Raw genomic sequence first — 25,342 nt, forward strand, 5'->3', positions numbered from 1 at the left:
CAGCAACAAAAGCCACGAAGCAGTGCACAAGCTTCAGCCAACAGTTGGTATTGTGGACAATGAAGAAGGTTATCTCAGAGTACAATGGGATATTGATCAGATGGGCCAATGGGCTGAGGACAGGCAGATAGGAATTAATATAGATAGATTAGGTTAGGATATCTGGTTGGCATCGACAGGTGTGATTGATGTCAGCGGCGGACCAATGGAAAGGCAGGGGCGGAGCTGGAGGACCTGGCGGGGCAGTTGGTCCTCCGGCCAATCAGGGAATAAGGACGGGACTAGACTATACCACGTGATCATCCTCGCGGTCGGCGCGGATATTCGGAATGTGTGTGTGCGGAGAGCAGTCGGTAAGGAAAGAAATAAACAGCAGGAAGCGGGAGGGAAATGGTGTTGGTATGGGCTGAGAGGTTTTACAATCATTTGCTGCACATCGGAAAATATAAATTTGAAACTTACAGTTCCGTTTTTGCAGCAAACGGGAATATGTCTCGTTGAGTAATCGGCCCGAGTGAGCGCCGCCATCTTTATTCGGGGCAATGATTCACTGGACACGTGCGCGGCCGCCAGCTTTGTAGGGGGCAAAGTTCAGAGGGATGTATGTACAGCCTTCCCTGGTAAAAAGAGTCAGAGGGCAGGATTTACACAGAGCACATTCAAACCCAGAGAAATGGACTTTTTTCTGGATTTGTTTCGTCATTCATTTAAATGATTTGGATGTGAATAGAGGCCGTATAGTTAGTAAGTTTGCAGGTGACACCAAAATTGGAGGTATTGTGGACAATGAAGAAGGTTATCTCAGAGTACAGTGGGATATTGATCAGATGGGCCAATGGGCTGAGGAGTGCCAAAAAGGGTTTCATTTAGGTAGATTAGGTTAGGCTATCTGGTTGGCATAGGTTGGACCGAAGAAGTCTGTTTCTGTGTTAGACATCTTTGACTGTGGGATCATAAAAGTGAACTCTGCTCTGGTTCACCTCTGGGTTCTCTGATTATCTAGCTTCTTCAGTCTCTCGTAGGTATATTTTTGCTCTGTATAGTATTTTACTATTACTTTCACAGCTGCTTTGTAAATGAATTGAAAAATGTAGAGCTGGAAAAACACAGCAGCGCAGGCAGCATCCGAGGAGCAGGAGTATCAACGATTCGGCATAAGCCCTTCTTCAGGAATGCAAATGAATTGTCCACTGCTGCCCGGCTCCTGACCGTATGATGTTCCATTATCAGTTTATCTTTTCCACAATATCTTTGACGGTCAAGAATTCTTTTTTCCAATAAGTGAGTGCATTTTCCTTCAATTTTCTGACAGTCAAATACTGCACCATTTTCATTCCCTGTAATTCATATTGCACTCCCTGAAACATCAACTGTGTATTTCTCCTTCCACAGAAACCAGTGATCAATGCCAAAGCCTTGTTGCCTGTGGAGAGGGTGATGTTTGACTTCCTTGTACTGCTGCAGTTTGTGTGGTGAAGGTGCTCCCACAACGTGGTTGGGTAAGAGACATTACAGATTATTCACTCAGCGATATTGAAGAGTAGAAGATATCTGTACAAATCATCATGGTTTTAATTTCACAAAAATATTATTGAGAACTTTTGACATAAGGCTACAGATGGAGAATATTGTGTCCAGTGACCAAAACCATTGCCAAATAAGCAGTTTTTCAAGAATGCCTTAAAGGAAGAAAGTAGATCTTAGAGAGTTAGAGTGGGGATTCCAGACCATGTTCCCTTGGAGTCTATAGAAACAGTCACACAGGTGAACTCAAAACTAAACACATCATTGAGAGTCTGAACTAAAATGAGTTATTGAGATATGAAAAGGTGTGTGGTGCAGGGAGATAGGAATAATTACAGCCAGCAATTAATTCAAAGGTGCGAAAGTAAATTGTTGTCACTTATAAATGGGAGTCTTTTGATTGATCAGCAAGTTTTGGTACAAGTGAGCACTTCGGCAGTCGAGTTTTCAATATTCTTGAGATTATCGGGAGGGTGACTGTGGGATGCTGGCCAGGAGTGGGTTTAGACAATGAAATCGAGTGTTAACAAAAGGAATGAATGAGAGTTTCAGCAAATGAGCTGAGACTGTGGTGAGGTCAGGTGATATCACTGAAGTCGAAATAGTGGTCTTGGAGGGGGTCTGGCCTGTCATCCTCACCTCATTCAGCTGTTTGTCAGTTTGTGAATCAAGTGTGTAACAAGCTCAGGAACTGAGTGGCCCTGGCAGAACCCAAAATGGGCATCACTGAGCAGCTGCGTGACAGCACTGTTGATGACACCTTCCATCACGTCACTGCTGAGCGAGTGTGGACTGATGGAGGGGAATTGGCTGAGTTGGATCTGCCCTGTTTTTTTGTGTTGGAACATCCCTGAGCAATGTTCCACAAAGTCGGTAGGTGCCAGTGTTGGAGCAGTACTTGCCTTGGTGGGCAGCAAGTTCTGGAGCACAGACAACATTATTATTGCCAGAATATTGGCAGGGCCCATACCTTTACACTGCTTATCCATTTCTTGATCTGATTTGAAATGAGTTTTCAACCAAGTCGATTCATATCTGTGATGTCAGGGACCAATGGAGAAGGCTCATCCACTTGGCACTGCTGGCTGAAAATCGCTGCTAATGCTGTCCTCTTATCTGTTGCATGAATGTGTGAGACCCCTCCATCAGTAAGGGTGGGGATATCTGTGATGCTTCCACCAGTGAGTTGTTTAATTGTCCATCACTATTCTTGACTAGGTGTGGCAGAACTGCAGAGCTCAGATCTAATCTGTTGGTTATGGGATCACTTAGTTCTATTTAGTGTTGCTTGTGGTGTTTGGCATGCAGGTTTGGTAGCCTCACCAGGTTGGCCCTTTATTTTTAGGTATGACTGGTACTGTTCCTGACATGCCCTCCTGCATTCACCATTGAACCAGGGTTGATTCCCCTGGCTTGATGTTAATGGTTAAGTGGGGGATATCAGGCCATGAGATTTCAGATCGGGCTGGAGTACAGTTCTGCTGCTGTTGTTGGCCCACAGTGAGGCAGAAGTTGCAGGGTCAAGAGGGCTGATTGTGTGGTTGTATTTTCCAGTGCATTGGTAGATGTAATGTGGTCCATCCAGTTTCATTCCTTTGTTGAAACTGTGCAGTGATTAATACAATGAGTGACTTGATGGGCCACTGTCGGGTTTCTTTCCCTCAAGGACATTGTCAATGGCAGAAAAACATCCCCAATGGTTCCATGGCAAACAGTAGATTCTTCATTCCAGTTATTTTTTTTCTTGACTTCAGAGCCACCCTCTACCGATTTGGGATTCAAACATGAACTTCAGTTGTATATTTTAATATTCTTGATAAATGATAAATACGACAGGTTTGTTCACTTATTTTTAGAATCACTATCACAGGTTTTGTTTATTGTTTTAGAAATAAAAACACTGTCCATTATCCTGTCTCCTCCATGCTCCCCTCCAACAACAAGAGTGAGGAGCACATGGAGTTTCTCTGTCAATAACATTGAGACAATCCGATCAGCTGCCCCTGCTTCTTTCCTCCCTCTCCACTAGCCCACCGAGCCAAACCGCCTCACAAGGGTGCTCCTCATTTTAGTCCTAAACTTGCATTTCCTCGAGTCCCTTGTCAAGCCTTATTAGAGGTCATCTTGACCATTTACCCTAGTGTAGCTAAATCATGGACATTCCAAATCTGTCTCATCCTCCTGCTTGTCACCGCCCCCCCTCCCTCCACCTTGCAATTCACAGATATTGTTCCATGATCTGTCTGTCTGTCTTTTCTGGTTATGTCCTTCTCTCCCATTCGGCTAAAACCTAATATTTGACCTCACCATTATTGGAAAATCCTGCTCCGTCTCCACTCTCCCTTTCCTTTCTGAATTCCTTGTATTTGGTGTCCCTCCAAGATCTATCCTTGGTCCGTCCTGTTTCTCACCTACATACTGCCAGGAGGTAACATCGCCCAGAAGCACAGTGTTAGGTTTCACATGTACACTGACAATGTCCAGCTCTCCCTCCCCATCATCCCTCTCCATTACTCCACCATTACTCAGTTATCAAACTGCTTACCACGCTTCGATTAGCTGCAATTCACTCCAATGATACACTGTCATTGTTAAACCCATTGCCTTCAGTTGCTATTCCAAATTCATTTCTCTTACTGCTGTGTCCCTCCCTCTCACTGGGAAGTGTCTGAGGCAGAACTACACTCTTCACAATATTGCTGTCATATCTGACCCCAAGGTGACCTTCTGATTAGACATCCACACAATCACAAACACCAGGAATTCCAATCTCTAAAACGTTGCTTATCTCCTTCTCACCCCAGCTCCATTGCTGCTGAAACCCTAACCTGTGTCGGTGTTGCCTTTAACTTGAGAAATCTGAAACAGAGCCCTTGATTCCGCGACTGACCCAGAATCTGGTTCAAGACCAACCCGTAATGGGACACATCCTCTCCATATTTACCCTGTCAAACCTTGACAGAATCCTGTATGTTTCAAAGCGATCTCCTCTCATTCTTCCAAAGTCCAGTGAGTAGATTCCCAACTTATTCACCCTTTGCTTACAGGATAATCCCTTCAAAACAGGGATCATCCCAATGGATCTTCTCTGAAATGCCTCCAATAAACTGCTCTATTTCGTTAACTAAAGTGACCAAATCTGTTCACGTTACTCCAGATGTGGTCTCACTCGCCATTTGTTTAGTTGCCCGAAGGTATATACTCCAAACTCTTATATTGTAAACTCTTTGAAATAAGGGACAGTATTCCATTCCCTTTCCTGATTCCCTGTTGTAACTGTGTGCTCGCTTTCTGTTTCCTGCTCATTTTCCCCCAGTCCCTTTGTGATGCAGCTTTCTACAGTTTATCCCAAGTTATACTCTATTTGCCAACTTGTTGCCCAAGTTTCCTGTGAATATCTCTCTGTAAACTGTTTATAATCCTTTTGGAACTTTCCTGTTATGCCTTTTCTAGGAGATTTCCCCCTCATTATTCGAAACATGTACTGTGAGCACTGGGCAGTGGGAAGCATGCGCAGTTGCTATCTTTCAGGGATACTCTGTTTCATGACTGGGAGGATCGTGTTGCCCCTTGGTGAGAATGGAGACATCTTGCCCATCAAGGTGCATGAGCCTTTCACACCCCATGTCTTATTGAGGAGGCACAGCGGCAGAATGGAAGGAAAGAAAAGGAAGGAAATCCTGCTCTCCATATCTCACTGAATCTTGGGATATTCTGTCCCATGTTCAGTCACATGAAGTCCCAAGGTGGAAACTCATAGAAACCCACATAGATTTGCCCTTGAAGTGCCTGCTGACCTCCACCAGGGGTAATGTGTACAGTCATCCTGGGCCAGGAGGAAGGGATTGTATGAGTTTCAAACTTGAACTGACAGTGACGGATTTTATAAACTTGTATTATAGGCAGATATTCAGATGGTAATCTCAGTCACTGTAACGCCAAACTGACAGAATTACTCAATACATCAGGGCCTGGATATTCGTATTGTGTTCCAGATCAATACCATTTGCTGAATAAAAGTTCTCCTTTGAAACAAACCATCCTTTCAATAGATCTTCCCAAATCTTCAACATGTGTCCTGGAATTCTTGTATAATGAGCTGAAGGGTCTAAGGTTTATTATAATAATGCGTAACTTTTGTAAACCACTTTGTCACAGCTCCCCAAATTTCTTTTGCTACAAGGAGAACACCTCAGTTTCCCCAAACTCCTGATTCCCCAATGTCTGTTTGCTCTCTATAAGGTACATATCAGGGTTGTGTTGGAACATTCTCCACTTGCCTGCATCAGTGCACCCTCCCCCCCAACAATACTAAAGAAAGTGAACATCCTCCAGGGTAAAGTACTGTACCCGAGTGATTTCCCATCCACCACCTTCAGCATTCCCTTTCCCCACCCTCGAGGCACAGTGGCATCACTGTGTAAAAGATCAAGTCAGCATTGTCCTACCCGACCATAGGACTGCTCTCTCATTAGAGAGAGATGTCTGGTAGTGGTTAACCTGAATATTACCACAGCGCAGGCAAGGGGAGAGGTTGAAAAGGAGAGTCCATTAATTGCGGATGGTTACTCTTGATGTGTATTAGCAACACACATGTCACGTGAACAATTAATGTTAAAAAAGGCCCACAAATTCTGCAACTAAAATCCCCCATTCCTTGAACCATCATGGTAAATCTCCTGTGCCCCCTGTCAGGGACCCTGCCATCCTTCACAATGTGTGGGCGATCTGTGGTTCACACAGACCCAGCTGCTCTGTGTTCCTGTGGGTGATAGCATAGAGCAACAGTTGCATTAAACCTCACTGTCTGGAAGAGAGTGAGAGACAGAAATCCTGAAGGCATTTAAAATCTATTTCGGAACACACTTGCAAGGCCAAGGCTGACAGGTCTATGGGCTCTGTGCTGGAAAATGGGATTAAAATAGTTAGCTGGGAGATTTCTTTACAGCATAAATCCAATGGACCACAAAACCGTTTTCTGTCATGTAGACCACAAACGCGTAATATAGGAATATGACATGCCACAATAGAAACCAGGTCAGAGAAGGTGATATTAGAATAGATGATACGTGATTAAATAATGTTTTTTGGAGGAAAAATGTGACAGAGGTTAAGCGGGACATTGTGGATCTCTGGGTGCATGAATCTGAAATAAAAATGGGTTATCTTGAAGGCTGGAATTAAAGAAATCACAGAGATTTGAGAGGGTGGACAAGATTAAAGATAGAGAGTGTGTTGAGACTGGAGGAGATTAGAGATTAGAGATTGAAGGATGTTGCAGAGATTGAGATGTCTTTGATGCAGAGATAGTGATAGTTCTGAGGCTAGAGAGGAATGATAGAAATAAGGATAAGTTGTTAGCTTTCCCAACACTACCTCTTTACTGATAATGATTGTTTCTCTGTCCTCATCTGCCACATCCTCCATAGGCCTGTGACAATGAGAGTACGCAGACAGTATGTTCCTGTTAAGGCCAAGGCTGGGAGGCATCGAGAATGCTGCATGACCTGAGAAATTGAGGCTCTGGTCAAGAAAATGAAGGAAGGATATGACAGGTACAGACCCCACTGTGTTTGTGTGAATCCCTAGAGGACTATAAGGACAGTAGGAGTATACTCGCGGGAAACCAGGAGGCGAAAAAGGGGACATGAGATAGCTTTGGGAAAAAGGTTTAAGGAGAATCCAAAGAGATTCTACAAATACACTAAAGACAAAAGAATAACTAGGCAGAGAATAGTGACCCTCAATGATCAACAAGACTGTCTATGGAACAGCAGGAGGTGGGAGAGATTCTGTAAGTATTTCATGTCAGTTTTTACTGAAAGGGGATATGGAAGTTAGAGATGTTGGAGAAATAAATAATAATAACTTGGCAAGTGTACATATTACAGAGGAGGAGGTACTGGATGTCTTAAAATGCATAAAAGTGGATAAATCCCTGGAATTTAATCAGGTATATCCCAGAACTTTGTAGGTAATTAGAGAAGCTTTTGCTGGGCCCCTCACTGTGATATTTGTATCATTGATCGCCACATGTGAGGTGCTGGAAGATTTGTCCCATTATTTGAGAAAGGTGGTAAGGAAAAGCCAGGGAACTATAGACCGGTGAGCCTGAAGTCAGTGGCAAAGAAGTTGTTGGAAGGGATTCTTAGGGACAGGATTTACATGTCATTGGAAAAGCAAGAAAATATTAGGGAGAGTCAGCATAGCTTTGTGCATTGAAATCAGTACCTTGGACTTGAGAAAGACACAAGGTTTCACATAACACACTGGTTAGCAGGTTCAATACCATAGAATTCTGTCAGAACTAGCTGTTTGGATACGGAATTGGCTGGAAGGTCAAACAGTCATAGATGGACAGCACAGAAACAGAGACCCGTCGGTCCAACCAGTACATGCTGATCAGATATCCCAATGCAATCTATTCCCCCCTGTCAGCACCCGGCCCATATCCTTCCTATTCATATACACATGAAGATGCCTTTTAAATGTTGCAATCGTAATGGCCTCCATCACTTCCTCTGGCAGCTCATTCCATACACGTACCACCCTCTGTGTGAAAACGTTGCCTCTCAAGTCTCTTTAAAGTCTTTCCCCTCATACCATAAACCTATGCCCTCTAGTGCTGGGATCCTCCACGCCAGGGAAAAGACTTTGTCTATTTATCATATCAATCCATCTCAGGTTTTTATATACATAGATAAGATCACCTCTCAGCCTCCGACGCTGCAGGGAAAACAGCCCCAATCTATTCAACCTCTATTCAACCCCCCAGCCTAACTCAAATCCTCCAACCCTGGCAAAGGTCTTGTAAATCTTTTCTGAACCCTTTCAAGTTTCACAACATCCTTCCAATAGGAGGGAGACCAGATTTGTACACAACGTTCCAAAAGTGGCCTAACCAATGTCCTGTACAGCCACAACATGACCTCACAACTCCTGTACTCAATACTTTGTCCGATAAAGGAAAGCATACCAAATGCCGCCTTCACTATCCTATCTACCTGCACTCCAAGGACTCTTTGTTCAGTAACACTCACCAGGACCTTACCATTAAGTGTATAAGACCTGCTAAGATTTGAGTTTCCAAAATGCCAATCCTCAGCCCATTCACCCATCTGATCAAGATCCCATTGTACTCTGAGGTACTGTTTATCACTGTCCACTACACCTCCAGATTTGGTGTCATCTCACTAACTATACCTCCGATGTTCACATCCAAGTCATTGATATAAATGATGAAAGGTAGTGGATCTAGGAGTGATCCTTGTAACAGTCCACTAGTCACAGGCCTCCAGTCTGAAGAGCCAGTTCTGAATCCAAATGGTTAGATCTCCCTGTATGCCATGAGCACTAACCTTGCTGAGAAGTCAGTGTCAGAGTGGAGGGTACTTTTTGGACTGGAAGCCTGTGATGAGCAATATGCTGTCAGGCTGTGTACTGGGTCCACTGCTTTTTGCCATTTATATAAATGATTTCTATGTGAATATAGGAGCTATGGTTAGTAGGTTTACAATAGACACCAAAATTGGAGGTGCAGTGGACAGCAAAGTTACCTGAAAGTACAATGAGACTCCGATCAAATGGGCTGAGGAGTGGCAGATGAAGTTTAATTTAGATAAATATGAGGTTCTGCATTTTGGAAAAGCAAATCAGGGCAGGATTTCTACACTTAATGGGAAGGTCCTGGTGATTGTTGCTGAACAAAGAGATCTTGGAGTGCAGGTTCATAGTTCCTTGAAAGTGGAACCATAGATAGGCAGGGTAGTGAAGAAAGTGTTTGGTGTACTTGCCTTTATTGGTCAGTGCATTGAGTACAGGAGTTGTGATGTCATTTTGCGGCTGTACAGGACATTCATTCAGCCACTTCTGGAATTCTGCTTTCAGTCCTTCTCTCCCTGCTATCGAAATGATATTGTTAAACTTGAAAGGATTCAGAAATAATGCAAAGATATTGCCAGGGTTGAGGGATTGAGCTACAGGGAGAGGCTGAATAGACTGAGGCTGTTTTCACTGGAGAATCGGATGCTGAGAGGTGACCGTAGAGTTTGATAAAATCGTGAGGGACATGGATAGGGTAAACAGCCAGGGTCTTATTCCTGTTTAGGTGAGTCCAAAACTAGAAAGCACAGGCATGAGGGAAAAGATTGAAAAGGGATATTAGGGGCAAAGTTTCAAGCTGAACATGGTACGTGTATGGAATGAGCTGCCAGAGAAAGTGTGGAGGCTGGTACAGTTACAATATTTAAAAGGCATCTCATTGGATATGTGATTGGGAAAGGTTTCGAAGGATATGGGCCAACTGTTGGCATATGGGCCGAGATTAATTTAGGATATCTGGTCAGCATGGACAAGTTGGACTGAAGGGTCTGTTTCTGTGCTGTACATCTCTATGGCACTAATAAATTAAAATTAAGATAGGTTTCTCTTTTATGGAGAGTTAGCAGAAGGTCTGACAATTCTCCTTGGAGCTGAGAAGGTTAAGCAGTGATTTCGACCAGGAGTTGATTTGTTTCCAGGGTATTTCATTTACAGAGAGACAGAGTGAGAAATTTTTAACGTCACAATTTTTAGTAACTATTTTCAGGTAACTGGCAAATAATGCAAAGAAAAATGTGAAGATTATTTTACTCACTAAGTTCTGAGCATCTGGAACAGTTTGACCAACAGCTGGATGCAGATTCAGTAATTATTGTCTAAACAAATTTGAAATTTAACATTTTTAAGGAAGGATTTGGAGGGCTCTGTCCAAATGGGAGGTGAGTTGGGACTGACTGGTACCATCTCCAGAGGGAGAGTGTACAGCCCCAATGGGCTGAATAGCCCTCAGCCCCTGTCCTCTGTGACACTGACCCATTCACTGTGAATGATGAAGCTCATCACAGGGCAGAGCCGTAGAGATGTACAGCATGAAAACAAAACCCTTTGGTTAAACTGGGCCATTCTGACCAGATATCCCAATCTAATCTTGTCCCTTTTGCAAACACTTGGCACATATCACTCTACACCCTTCCTATACATATACCCATCCAGATGCCAAATGGTATAATTGTACCAACATCCTCCACTTCCTGACAGAAGACTCCATACATGCACCAACCTCAGTGGGGGGAAAAAATGCCCCTCAGATCCATTTTAAATCCTTCCCCTCTCACCTTAAACCTACACCCTCTCATTCTCGACTCCCCGACCCCAGGGAAATGACCTTGTCTATTTATCCTACCCATTGCCCCTCATGGTTTTATAAACCTGTATGAGGTCACCCCTCAGCCTCTGATGCACCTGGGAGGATCCCACCACTCAGGTCACAATGGGGCCTGGCTGATTGACACAGCTTCAGACCAATAGGAGAGTTGGCGTGATCCTCCAGCCAATGGGAGTGAATGAGGGGTGGGTCCAGCAGGCCAACACATGACCATCAGCTTTGCAGGCGCAGTGTCACTGTGAGGGGGGACTGAATGTGAAGGAGTGGGAGAGACAGCAGATCCTGGGAGAGAGATGGAGTTAGTGTGGACTGGGAAGGTTGATAAACACTGTTTCAGTCTGCTGGACCTGAACTAGATACTCCGGGTAAATGAGAACCAAAAGAACTGTGGATGCTGTAAATCACACACAACAACCAGAAGGTACTGGAAAAGCTCAGCAGATCTGGCAGCATCTGTGAAAAGAAATCAGTTCGCATTTTCGATCCAGTGATGCTTCCTCAGGAACTGATGTTACTGAGAAAAAAAAGTCTGTTTTTATGCAGAAGGCAGGGGTTGAGGAGTAAATGATAGGTGGGGATAGAGTCCAAAGAGAGAGATAAGAGCAGTTGGACAAAGGAGTGAATAACGATCGGATGGGGGGAGGGTGAATAGCTGTTAATGGGGACTGTTAGTGGCTAACCATAGGTAGTGTGTAATGGCAGGCTATGTAACAACAAGGCCTGGTATGTGGGGTAGGGGACAAAGACACTAGGACGTGGGAGGGTTCAGGACCTAAAATTATTGAATTTGATGTTGAAGCCAGAGGGTTGCAGAGTCCCCGAGTGGAAGATGAGGTGTTGTTCTTCCAGCTTGTGTTAAAGTGTGATGCTGGAAAAGCACAGCAGGTCAGGCAGCATCCAAGGAGCAGGAGAATTGACGTATTGGGAATGTCAGCACTTCATCAGAAATGTGGGTGCTGGAATATGGCTGAGAGATAAATAGGGAGGGGTGTTTGGGGTTGGGGGGAAGGGAGCTAGGGAGGCAATAGGTGGATGTAGATGGAGGGTCGTGGTGAGAGGGTGGAATGGACAATTGGGAAGGAAGATGGACAGGTGGGAATGTTCAAGAGGCCAATGCCGAATTGGAGGGTTGAATCTGAGATAAGTTGGGGAGTGGGAGATGAGGAAACCTTGATGCCGTGTGGAAGATGAGGTGTTCTTCCTCCAGGTGTCAGGTGGCTCGGATTTGGGATGGAGGGCTTGCATGTCCTTGGCAGCGTGGTGGCGGAGGGGCTGGGGGGTAGCCGAAGTGGTCGGCCACAGGGCGGTGGGGTTGGTTGGTGGATGTGTCCCAGAAATGTTCCATGAAATATTCCACAATTTGGCATCCCGAGAGCAAGGGACACACTAGGTGAGGTGTTTGGGTGGGCAGGGAGATCTCTGCTGGATGTGGGAGGATCCAGTGGTGGAATTAAAGGGAAGGTTTGGGCAAAGATTTTCCACCTCTTGCAGTGGCAAGTGAAGGTGCTTAGAGGTGGAGGGTGGGTTGGTGGAGAGTGTGGATCTAAAGTGGAAGTCACAGAAGGTATGGTCTCTGTGGAATGCTGAAAGGGGTGGGGAGGGAAATATATCTCAGGGGGTTGGATCTGATGGTGGAAAGAGCAGAGGATGATGGGTTGTATATGGGTGGAAGGTGAGGATGGTGGGATTCCATCTTTGTTGCATTTGACGGGGTGGGGTTCAAGGGCAGTGGTGTGGGAAGTGGAGGAGATAACTGGAGGGCATTGTTGACCTCATGTGAGGGGAAATTGCAGTCCTTGAAATAGGAAGTCATTTGGTATGTTCTGAAGTGTTCTTCCAGCTTGCATCAAACTTCACTGGAGCACTGCAGTAAGCATGAGACAGAGATGTTGGACAGGGAACAGTCTTGTGTGTTAAAGAGCAGGCAACTGGAAGCTCAGGGTCTTTTTTGCAGGCATAATGTAGATCATCAGCCACCATTTCCACCACCGCCACTGAGATGCTAGAAGGTTCCTGTCTCCTCCATTAACAGCTTTCCAACTTCCCACTCCTTTATCTTCCCAAATGTTCCTGTGTCTCTTTGGGCTCTGTCCCCACCTATTAGTTACTCTTTAATCCCTATCTCCTGTAGTCCAAAGATCTGTAGGTTCGGTGAATTGGCCCAGCTAAGGTTCCTGTAGGGTTCAGGGATGTGCATTAGTTCGGGGGAAATAGAGAGTAATAGAATAGGAGAATGGGTCTGGGTGGGATAAACTTCGGAGTGTGGGTGTGGAATTGTTGGGCCAAAGGGCCTGTTTCCTGAAGGGATTCTAATTTTCCCAGCTGTCATCAGTTCTGAGGTAGGGTCACTGGACCCGCGATAACCCATGGTGTGTGCAGGAGGGGGAAAGGGGAGAGTGGCAGCAGAAACCGGATGAAATGTATCAGTGTAGACTGGGAGGGTTTAGGTACACTCTGTGCAGGTCGTTAGTCTGAATTAGAAACTCTTGGTCCCATGTTTGGAGCAAAGGGGAAGATGGCTTGGGCCTCAGGCAGTGAGAGGTCCTGGGTTATGGTCGTCCTCTTTATCTTGGTCCAAGGTACAGCAAGGAACATGCACGTGTCCTCTTCCTGGGTGGGGGGGGGGGGGGGTGATTTGAAGAGGAGCATTTACACATCAAACACATACCAAGAGAAGTGTTTGTCTTCACTATTCATCTTGCACTGACTGTGAGCTTTGTTTTGTGAAGTCATTTTATAGAATATTAATTGAGAATAATTGAGACAGGGATCTCAATCTCAGGATCTGAATATCATTGGTATTTAACTGTGGAATGAGAAAGGTTTGTCTGTTCTGTCTGTGGGAAAATATCTTCAATATTTTTGTCAAGCCAAAAGCAGAAAGATGTTCAAGTTCATGGTTGGATCACCCTTTGGGTATGTGTTCAATTCTTGGCCCTGCAGCTGTGGAAGGAGGTATTGGCCTGAGAGAGAGCACAGATTTATCCAAATTCCACCTCGCCTTTTTGCAGGAACTGTCAGATTTAGTCTCAATCATACACTTTAAAATGTTAATCTGTAAACTCCCTAATTCCAATTCTCCGCAAATTTCTCGTGGAGTCAAATTCCAGCACCATTTCAGGTGGAACGTTCCAGATTCTGACAACTGTCTGTTCATTCAGAAACTGCTAAAGTCCATTTTGACGCTGAATTGAAAGATGCAGTGCTGGTCTGACCTCCCATTGAGATACATTGGAACAGTACAGGAGGCTGAGGGGAGTGTAGGTATGAGCAGACAATGAAAATGACAGGGCTGCACTGTGAGGGCTGCTTGGCTCAATGAGAGTGTTTTGGAGTTGGGTGTAAATAGTGAGGTGAGACAGGGAGAAGGTGAAGCTGAAACTCCGTTTTACTTCAGGCCTTTCAGAAATTCACAGTCCCAATCGGAACAGCCAGTTTGTCAGTGATACCTGTGGAGTATTTAAGTTTTTAAAGTATGACATATCTATTATAAAGTCTATTATAAAGGATGAAATTACGGCACATCTGGATAATAGTAACAGGATAGGACAGAGTCAGCATGGATTTATGAAGGGGAAATCATGCTTGACTAATCTTCTTGAATTTTTTGAGGATGTAACTCGGAAGATGGACGAGGGAGATCCAGTGGATGTAGTGTACCTGGACTTTCAGAAAGCTTTTGATAAAGTCCCACACAAGAGGTTAGTGAGTAAAATTAGGGCGCACGGGATTGGGGGCAAAGTACTAGATTGGATAGAGAATTGGTTGGCTAATAGGAAACAAAGGGTAGTGATTAACGGCTCCATTTCGAAATGGCAGGCAGTGACCAGTGGGGTACCGCAGGGATCCGTGCTGGGACCGCAGCTTTTTACAATATATGTAAATGATATAGAAGATGGTATCAGCAATAACATTAGCAAATTTGCTGATGACACAAAGCTAGGTGGTAGGGTGAAATGTGATGAGGATGTTAGGGGATTACAGGGTGACCTGGACAAGTTAGGTGAGTGGGCAGATGCATGGCAGATGCAGTTTAATGTGGATAAATGTCTGGTTATCCACTTTGGTGGCAAGAACAGGAAGGCAGATTACTACCTCAATGGTATCAAATTAGGTAAAGGGGCTGTTCAGAGAGATCTGGGTGTTCTTGTACACCAGTCAATGAAGGCAAGCATGCAGGTACAGCAGGTCGTGAAGAAGGCTAATAGCATGCTGGCCTTCATAACAAGAGGGATTGAGTATAGAAGCAAAGAGGTGCTTCTGCAGCTGTACAGGGCCCTGGTGAGACCACACCTGGAGTACTGTGTACAGTTCTGGTCTCCAAATTTGAGGAAAGACATTCTGGCTATTGAGGGAGTGCAGCGTAGGTTCACGAGGTCAATTCCTGGAATGGCAGGATTGCCTTACACGGAAAGACTGAAGCGACTGGGCTTGTATACCCTTGAGTTTAGAAGACTGAGAGGGGATCTGATTGAAACGTATAGGCTTATGAAAGGATTGGACACTCTGGCAGGAGGGAACATATTTCCGTTGATGGGGGAGTGCCGAACCAGAGGACACAACTTAAAAATACGGGGTAGACCATTTAGGACAGAGATGAGGAGAAACTACTTCACACAGAGAGTGGTGGCTGTGTGGAATGCTCTGCCCCAGAGGGCAGTGGAGGCCCAGTCTCTGGATTCTTTTAAGAAAGAATTGGATAGAGCTCTTAAAGATAGTGGAGTCAAGGGGTATGGAGATAAGGCTGGAACAGGATACTAATTAGGAATGATCAGCCATGATCATATTGAATGGCGGTGCAGGCTCGAAGGGCAGAATGGCCTACTCCTGCATCTATTGTCTATTGTCTATATCAGCTTAAGTAAAGATTTTTTTTGTTATTATAATGGACATGTATGAAGTGAAGGAAGGTTACTCACTTATTTAAATTCTCTTAATGGGAGTAACTAGATGAATGTAGAGAGACGTTGTGACAGGAGCCCTCAGACCCGTGGTGTGCTCCTCTTGCACAATGTGGGAAATAAGGGCCACTTCCAGTGTCCCTGACGGCTATTTGTGCAGGAAGGGTTCCCATTTGCAGCTACTGGGAAACTGCCTTTCAGAGCTGGAGCTGAGAGTGGACTCACTGTGGAGCATCTGCAATACTGAGAATGTTATGGACAGCACGTTTAGTGAGTTAGTCACCCTGCAGGTGAGGGTTACACAGGCAGAAAGGGAATGGGTGAACATCAGATCTAGTAAAAGGCTCAGGAAGGGATGGAGGAGTCCCCTGTTGTTATCCCCTTCTCATACAGATACTGTATATCACTTGGGATTCTGTCAGGGCAGGAATGGGTGGGGTGGCTTCTCGGGAAATCAGCATCAGCCAGGTTAATGACACCACAGAGAGCTCTGCTGATCAGAACAAGAGGCCTGAGAGTGGCAGGGCTATAGTGACAGGGGATTCAATAATCAGGGGTACAGCCAGGCACTTCTGTGCCCCCAGACATGAATCCAGGATGGGATGTAATCTCCCTGGTGCCAAGATCCATGATATCATGGAGTGGCTGCAGGACATTCTGGAGCTGGATGGTAAACAGGCCATGGTCGTGCAATACACAGATACCAACGACATCGCTAAACAGAGGGATGAGGGCCTGAAAGCTCGACATAGGAGAGCAGAGATACATTAAAATGTAGCTCCTGAAATGTAATAATGTCAGACTTACTCCCAGTGCCATGCGCTAATGAGAGCAGGAATGAGAAGGTAGATCAGCTGGATGTGTGGCTGGGGAAATGGTGTACCACAGAAGGGTTTTGATTCTTCAGGCACTGGGACTGTTTCTGGGTGGGACCTGTACCAGCCTGACCGGTTACCCCTGGGCAGAGATGAGACAAATCTGGTGGGGGCTTTTGCCAGTTCTATTGGTGAGTTTGTAACTAGTCTGGCAGGGGGATGGGAACTAAAGTGTAGGCTTATATGGGTCAGATTCAGGACAGGGAATGGGAGGTAGAACATTAGTGATGTAGTTAGCGGCTCAGAAAGCCAAAGGGAAGGAGGATTAAACGAAGATTGAGTCCCTGTTCAGCAATCAGTCCTGACATCCCAGGAAGGTGAGTCAACAAAATCTGGAGCTGTGTACATGTCTATGACTCTGTGCTTCAGCAAAATGGTGGAAATCGGCAAAAAAAAAACAGTGCTGGAGATCCTCAGCAAGTCTGTCCGCATCTGAAATGGTGACAGATGCAGGAAACATTGCAGCCTTGAAGAAGTGTTTAGATGATCACACCAAGCACGACAATATCGATTACACGCTGAGTGCCAGAGCGTTGGACTAGAATAAATAGGTGCTTGATGACCAGCATGAATACGATGGGGCTGGAAAGTTGACGTTTCGGGTTAGGGCTATTTATCGAGACTGACAAAGGGTCCCGACCCAAAACATCAACCTTCCTGCTCCTCTGATGCTGCCTGACCTGCTGCACCTCCCCAGGTCCACATTGTACAGACTCTGACTTCCAGCATCTGCAGTCCTTAACTATCTTCCCATCCCAGGACTCATCTGGTGATCCTCCTTTACACTCTCTCAATAACCAGGAGAGCCGTCCTTGGAAAAGGGGAACAAAGGTATACACAGTACTCCAGGTGTGGTCTCACCAAGGCCCTTCCAGAAAGGGATCCCTGCCCCCATCTTATCCATAATGGTCATCAAGCACACATGCCTGGTGTGATCATCTCAACACTTCTTCAAGGCTGCAATGTTTCCTGCATCTCTCACCATTTCAGATGCTGCCAGACCTGCTGAGGATCTCCAGCACTTTCTGTTTTCTCTGTTATAGAGTATTGAAAGGGGGGATTTGCAGTTGAGAAATTCAAATTGAACTTCATGTTCAGTTTTGATAGTTACTTGATCCGTGCCGATCTGAATATCATTGACCTTTTCATCTGGATGGAAAGGTGTGTATTCTGCCCGTGGGTGAATATTTCAAATGTCAGTGTGACTGGAAAAAGTACTGAGACAGCGAAGTCCATGTTCGTGTGGGGACTGTGAAGAGAGATTTCATTGGTTTTTGAAAGTCTAAACAATCATGGCACATTTCCCTGGAACAGGTAAGCCACAGATTGGTTTTGTATGAGGACAATTAACCATGAAACCAGAAAGACAAAAGGATTCCTGCATCATGGAAAAAGCTATGAAAATGGGATTGTTGTAATGGAGTGAATTATCAATCATTGATTGTAATCCATTGGCGTTGTCACATCGGTTCCAGTGCCGTAGGGAAACACAGGAAATGTGATGAGTGCAGTGTAGGTTTCAGTTATTCAACTGGAAAGATGAAGAAGATATTTGCAAGGATGATGCCAGGTCTCAGGGGTCTGAGTTACAGGGAGAGGTTGGACAAGTGAGGACTTTTTTATTTAGAGCAGAGGAAACTGCGGGGGAATATTTTATAGAAGTGTCTAAGACCATGAGAGGCGTGGGTAAGGTGAATGCACTCGGTCTTTTTCGCAGGGTCTCGAGGATTGGAGGGCATCAGGTTAAAGTTAGAGGGGAAAGGATACATGGGAAACTGAGGGGCAAGTGTTCTACACAAAGGTGGTATGTATATGGAATGAGCTGCCAGTGGAAGTGGTTGAGGTGGGTATATTAACAACGTGTAAAAGACATTTGGACAAATACATGGATAGGAAAGTTTCAGAATGCTTTTGCCCGAAACGTCGATTTTGCTGCTCGTTGAATGCTGCCTGAACTGCTGTGCTCTTCCAGGACCACTAATCCAGTATTTGCTTTCCAGCATCTGCAATCATTGTTTTTACTAAGTTTCAGAAGCAGATGGGCTAAGTGCAGGGAAATGGGGTTAGTGTGGATGGACATTCTGATTGGTATGGGCCAGTTTGGGCCAAAGGGCCTGTCTCTGCTGTAGGATTCTATGACTCTAAGTGCATTTGCTCTTTCTCCCCCTAACTCTGTTGGTATCCTGGGATGTATTCCATCAGGGCAATGAGACTTGTCTACCTTTAGCTCCATTAGCTTGCCCAGCTCTAACTCTTTCGTGATAATGGTTGTTTCTTGGTCCTCACCTTCCTCAGTCTCCTTATCAATTACTGGCATGTTCTTCGTATCCTCCACTGTGAAGTCTGACTGCTGTGTGCTCATATTCCTGAACCCTGCTGGATAGGAATAACTGGGCACAGAACTCTGAGAGATCTTCTTTGAGTCTTTATTGATGAGACACGGCAGCTCTCTGGATAGTGTACATACAAAATGCCTTCAGGCAGCATCAGGTAACTCCCCGCCTGTCCGATGTATGGCTCCCCTTCTTATACCTTTTGTGGTTTGTGACTTTGAATACAGACTGTCTCTCAATATTATCTCCATGGCAACGGCAGTTCAAAAGTCTAGTTCAGTTCATCACTTTGTGGTTAAACCACACACACCCCCTTTCTTCCCCCCCCCCCCCCCCCCTCCCCCGCAAACCCCCGTGGCTCCCTCAAGTATCTGACAGGCGCTTCAGTTTCAGTGGGGTCTCTATCAGGATTCTGATGTGGAGGAGCTGGGGGTGGACAGAGTTAAAAACCATACATCACCAGGTTATAGTCCGACAGGTTTATTTGGAAGTACAAGCTTTTGGGGTGTGCTGTGATTTTTAACTTGATCAGGATTATCTCTCTGGTAACAGTTACGTGCTTCAACAATTATAGAGGCCATATGTTCCCCACACAATAGGTTCCCCTCGAGCAGGGTAAACTGCTATTCTGTCCCTGGGGAGAGCTACTCATCACTTTTTTTATCCCCAATTCCATCATGCTTTCTGTTGATCTTTGAAGTTTTTCCAATCTCCGAATTTATCCTTGGTCTTTGCCAATTTGTATGCCTTCTACTTCAATTTCATAGACTCCATTATTGCCTTAGACATGGCAGATTACTCCTTTTCCAACAGTCCTTCCTTTTCACTGATATATACTTTTGCTGAGAAATTTGAAAAATTACTTTGATATTCCTCCACTGTCTGAGAACTGTCCCACAGTAAAGTCTTTGTTTCCATTCTACATTCGCCAACTCCTACCTCCTCCTATTGTAGTCTCTTTTGTTTAAGCACAGGATCTTGGGATTGGATTTAATCTTCCCGCTTTCCATCTGTGTTCTAAATTCAACCAGTCTTATCACAAGTCTTTTATCAGATTACGAGGGGAGGCGATGTTTCCTGGGTGTTTTGGTTTCATTGTCAGTGACCTTGGCTTTGTAATAAAGTACAGGATAGATATTCACACAGAGTACTCTGGACGGTGTGAATGTACTACACAGTCTAAAACCATAAATCACTGTCTCCCCTCAATTTAAAATTGCAAAGTCATTATCTCCTACGCACTTCCTCACTACCTAAGTTTGGAGCGCTAACCCACCTGACTATCCTGCTGTTTCTGAAAATCTCCTTTGGTGAAGGTGGTGAGTTTTGGATTCACCTTTCCAGTTATTACTGTAAGAAGATAAGCACTGGGCACAGGGAAGGCAATGAAGCCCTTTGAATCATCTCTACCATTTAATACGGTGATGATTGAGCTCACCTCGGTCACAGCTGAATTTTCCTGCCTGCTCTCTCTCACGCTTCAACTCATTGCAAATTCAACATCTGTATCTCTTCATTAAATTGGCTCATTGTCTTGGCATCCACCGCATTTTGAATAGGGAATTCCACAGATTCACAACACATTGAGATAGGTACATTCTTCTTCAGGAGAATAGAATAGAATCCCTATAGTGCAGAAACAGGGTATTCATCCATCGATTCCACACCAACCCTATGATGAGCATCCCACTCAGACCCACCCATTCCCTGTAATCCTGCATTTCCCGTGGCTAATTGCCTAACCAGTACATGCATGGACCCTGTGAGCAGTTTGGCATGACCAGTCCACCTAACCTGCACGTCTTTGGACTGTGGGAGGAAACTGGAGCACCGAACAAAACCATACAGACGTGGGGAGAATGTGTAAACTCCACACAGTTGCCTAACGCTGGAATCAAACCCGGGTCGCTGACGCTATGAGGCAGCAGTGTTAGCCACTGAGCCACCTCTGCTTAAAATCTGCTGCCCATTATTAACCTCCCCACCCCGCAATTGGCTGAATGTATATTCCTTACGTCAGAAGTCCGGGTGTCTAAGCGGATGTCTCGGTAAATCCCAGTGGCAGCCCACATGTCCTGTGTGTCTGAATGGATATCCTATAGACAACACCCTCCAGCCCACACTTTCTCTCACTTTCCAGGGACAGGTCTCCAGAGGCTTCATGGGGACTACAAATCCCACAAGCCCTGAGGCAGGGACCACACGTGTGTGAGGAAACCCACCACTGTACATGTACAGAATGTGGGCGGGTTTTGGAGCAAGTTCTTTTGGGTAACTCGCGGAAGCATTTCACACTGTCATTGGCAGGAGAAGGGATGCATCTACCTATAGTATTGATCAGTTTTGGGGGGATCAAAGTGTCACTACGCCTAGATGGGACCAAGTTCCATTCGCAACTTGTCATAACACTGGGAATTGACCAATGGGAAACAAGGAAGAATCTGACCCATTCTCCCAGTCTGAAGGTTCCTCTTCTGTCCAGGATCTGCCACCTCCCTTTCTGTTTCCTTTTGTTTCAGTCTGCTGTTTCAATATTGACTTGCAGCAACTGAAGGGAAAAGAAGTGAACCCAGAAAGGGTGCAGAGTCTAACCAGGGACGAAAAGTGGTGGCATGGATCTGTTTATCAGTAACACCATGAGAATGTAGAGGGTGTACATTAGGGGGTAGCAGAGTCAGAATGATGGGAGAGAGTAAGAGGGCTGGAGGGTTACAGCTTTGGGAGAAGAAAGGGGAGAAAGATATTCCAGAGAAACTAGAATTGTCTTTTCTGAATTTCTAATCTGTACATATTCCTTTTATCCAGGGTGCTAGATGGTGAAGATTTGCAGACTGAAATCTCAAAATCACGTGCAGATCGTGATTAAGTTACACAACATTTGATGAACCAAAGATGGAGAATCACTGGGCCAAAATCCTGCAACACTCTCTCTCCCAGCGTTGTCGGTCTCTCTGCGCCAAATGGACTGTGAATGGTACAAGACAGCAGCTCACTACCATCTTCTGAAGGGTAATTAGAGATGGGGAATAAATGCTGGCTGAGCCAGTGATGCCCATATCCTGGAAACCGTTTCTATCACTAGTTCCTGAAACCCAGTTGATGTTACTGCAGGATGATGAGGGATGCTGAGTGTATCCTCCAGGAGGCAGCACCATCACATTACCCCTGCCTACATCCACACAGCAACGCCACTGGAACAAAAGGAAGTGAAGCCAAATGAGGACTTAGACTAGTTCTTCAAGGTAAAGTCATGAAAAGGGATTGGAACAGAGCAGGAACAGGAGACTGAGCTGGATGATCAGCAGTTTCCCATTGAATGGTGGAGCAGGATTGAAACGCTGAATGGCCTCCTGCTGCTATCTCCCAGGTATGTATATAGTCATGGAGCCCGGGTAAGAAGAAGGGGGCAGGGATTCTCCAGGAGATTGCACTTCCACAACAGTTTTCAGTGAGCGATGGTTTGATGGATTTTATTTAACATTTATCTTTAACACAAGGTTTGTAAATGTTGGTTTTAAAATGTTGTAAGAGCTTTTTGCACCGCAAGTAAAATTAAAGAAAATAAATTGAACTGTTTGAATATAACAGTTTTAAAGCTTTCAACCTCTGTAAAGCAAATTCCTGTCCCAGACACCATCACTTTCAAGCTACTCAAACTCCAGGGAAATATTCCCTCCTTGTCTGAACCGTTGGTTTGATTTAACTGCTTTTCAGTTTTCGTTCTGTGAGCTGTGAAGTGTTCTTTTTCCCCTTTTCTCCGACCCAGAAATATTATCACAGCAAACTTCCCACCATCAAAATCACCATTATGCCATTTTGCTTTTGGTTAACCTATAATCTCCAGCAGTGCAAAAGTGAGGACTGCAGATGGTGGAAACCAGAGCCTAGATTAGAGGGGTGCTGGAAAAGGGCTTTTGCCAAAACATTCATTTTCCAGCTCTTCGGATCCTGCTTCACCTGCTGTGCTTTTCCAGCACCACTCTAATCTACTCATATCATCACCAGCAGTAAACCATTCGTGTGACTAATAGAATATTTCCAAACAAAGCCCGTTACGGGCCAAGCAAACCATTACAAGTGACAGAGTGAGAAGGGACCAAATCTAAGTAGAGTTGTGCGGAGAGGGCAGCGGTGGAGATAAAGCACTATATCGCCTGCGGTGCCCACCTCTATCTAAAGGCATAGACAGCATTGATGCACACCACATGCTCCTTCTCTCAGGCACTCTGCTCTGTTGCATTTATCCTCAGTCAGTGAATAAAATCCCTACAGTGTGGGAGGAGAGCATTGGCCCATCAAACGCCACCAACCATCCGAAGAACATCACGCCCAGAGCACTCTATCACTGTAACACTGCATTTCCCATGGCTGATCCACCTAGTCTGCACAATCCTGGATCCTGTGGACATTTTAGCATGACTCATCCACCTGACCTGCACATCTTTGGACTATGGGAGGAAACCAGAGCACCTGGAGGAGACTCACACTATCATGGAGAGAATGTGGGAACTCCACACAGGCCGTTGGACAAGGCTGGACTCCAACCTTGTACCTGATGCTGTGAAGCAGCCGTGCTACAGTCACAATTTAAATCAAAACTGATGATCCCTGCTCATTGTCACAGTGCTGTTTGTGGAGACTTACTGCCCAGAGAGACATCCTGAGGTTTAGAAAGTGGCAACGTAAGTTCAGTCACGTCCAGCCCAGTTAATGTGGTTAACAACAACATCAATACTCCAGCAGTGTCATCAAGTACAAGGTCCACTCCTGACTCTGATGGACAGTAACATCAGAATCAGAGTCCTGCAGTCCACATGGAGCAGGGGGGATGACCACTTCCCTGTGAGCACTCACTGGGCTCTCAATAGTGTTGAAGACGCAGCAAATCCCTTGTCACACAGAGGGGTGAACAGCTCCTACCCAGAGTGAACCCACTGGGGTCTCGGGGGATGGGATGAATCACTGAATCCCTTCTCCCACACTGACCATCGGAATGGCCTCTCCCCCTGTTTGGGCTCACTGGGGACTCCACAGGTGCTGCATTTGAGTGTATCTCCCCCCACATTGGGAACAAGTGAATGACCTTTCCCCAGAGTGAGCTCGCTGGTGTTTAAGCAGATCAGAGGACTGAGTGAATGCTTTCCCACACACTGAGCAGGTGAATGGCCTCTCCCCGGTGGGAATGCACCAATGTCTCCTCAGGTGAGAGGTTTTAATTGTTAGCACTGTTGCCTCACAGCGCCAGAAACCCGGGTTCAATTCCCGCCTCAGGCGACTGACTGTGTGGAGTTTGCACGTTCTCCCCGTGTCTGCGTGGGTTTCCTCCGGGTGCTCCGGTTTCCTCCCACACTCCAAAGATGTGCAGGCCAGGTGAATTGGCCATGCTAAATTGCCCTTGGTGTTAGGTAAGGGGTAGATGTAGATGTAGGGGTATGGGTGGGTTACGCTTCGGCGGGGCGGTGTGGACTTGTTGGGCCGAAGGGCCTGTTTCCACACTGTAAGTAATCTAATCTAATCTAATCTAATCTAATCTAATCTTTATCACAGATGGAGCAGGTGAAGGATCTAAACCAACTGTGCCATCTCTGGTGCCTCAGCAGATTGTAAGATCGAGTAAATCCCTTCCCATACGTGGAGCAGGTGAACGGCCTCCGCAGTGTGACTGTGTTGGTGAGTGTTCCACTGGAAGGGTTTCGTGAATTCCTTATTCTGATTGAGCCCGTCCTCCTGTTTCTCTGTTATTATTGACAATCTCACACCAGAACCTGTTCCAGAGTGTGTTCCAGAAGATGCAGAATGGTCAGCTGCAGCTGGTCACCTGACCAGTCACTGGTCCTGAAAGATTCACTCTCCACAGATGCTGCCTGATCTGCTGAATTTTTCCAGCGATTTCTGTGTTTTTTTTTCTGATTTCCCAGCATTTGCAGATGTTTAGTTTTCCAATACTCTTCTTGTCTGTTACAGAGGAGTTTATTGATGAAATTGGAGGGTTTTGAAAATTGTCCGTTAGCTCACACATCAGCTATGATCATCATGAATGGCAGAGCAAAGACAAGGTGCTGAATGGCCTCCTCCTGTTCCAATGAAAGTTATATCGTCAGCTTGTGGCAACATTTCCCCTCACTGCTCACTTCACCTCCATGTCGAACACACTGTTACTGACTCAACAAACCTCCTGTGTTTGAAATTAACCTGCTAATGTTCAGTGGCTCCCTCTCCTGCCACCCGGGTTCAACTCTCATCATGGAATGCTGTCTCGTATTACTGCAGGAATGCCCACAAGGACTAATCCTGGAGTCTGTATCCCCTGGGATCCACAATCACCGTTTATTTCCTTCTTCCTATTTCATTCGGGTTATTGAACTCTCGGTTTCAATCGAATCTCCTGTCATGCTCTTCAACGTGTCCATGTGGGTGGACGAGAGGCAGCTGGGATATAATGAAGGGAAGTGGGGATTAGGCGGAAGTACGAGGAGCGTTGACAGCAAAGACAGTTCTCATTGT

At 45.4% G+C, this 25,342-nt stretch overlaps 1 long non-coding RNA gene across 2 annotated transcripts; it reads left to right on the forward strand.

The window, feature by feature from the left end:
- The first annotated feature begins 294 nt into the window (after positions 1–294).
- Positions 295–24,774, forward strand: LOC140472041 (uncharacterized). Of its 2 annotated transcripts, XR_011957351.1 has the most exons (5): positions 295–353; positions 1,066–1,281; positions 1,393–1,499; positions 21,644–22,205; positions 24,386–24,774. It is a non-coding gene; the product is annotated as an uncharacterized lncRNA (long non-coding RNA). The 2 variants fall into 2 exon arrangements; XR_011957350.1 differs by lacking the exon at positions 24,386–24,774 and having other exon boundaries at positions 21,644–22,409.
- Positions 24,775–25,342: the final 568 nt, after the last annotated feature.

The sequence above is a fragment of the Chiloscyllium punctatum genome, unplaced genomic scaffold (assembly GCF_047496795.1).
Source record: "Chiloscyllium punctatum isolate Juve2018m unplaced genomic scaffold, sChiPun1.3 scaffold_230, whole genome shotgun sequence".
Lineage (NCBI taxonomy): Eukaryota > Metazoa > Chordata > Chondrichthyes > Orectolobiformes > Hemiscylliidae > Chiloscyllium > Chiloscyllium punctatum.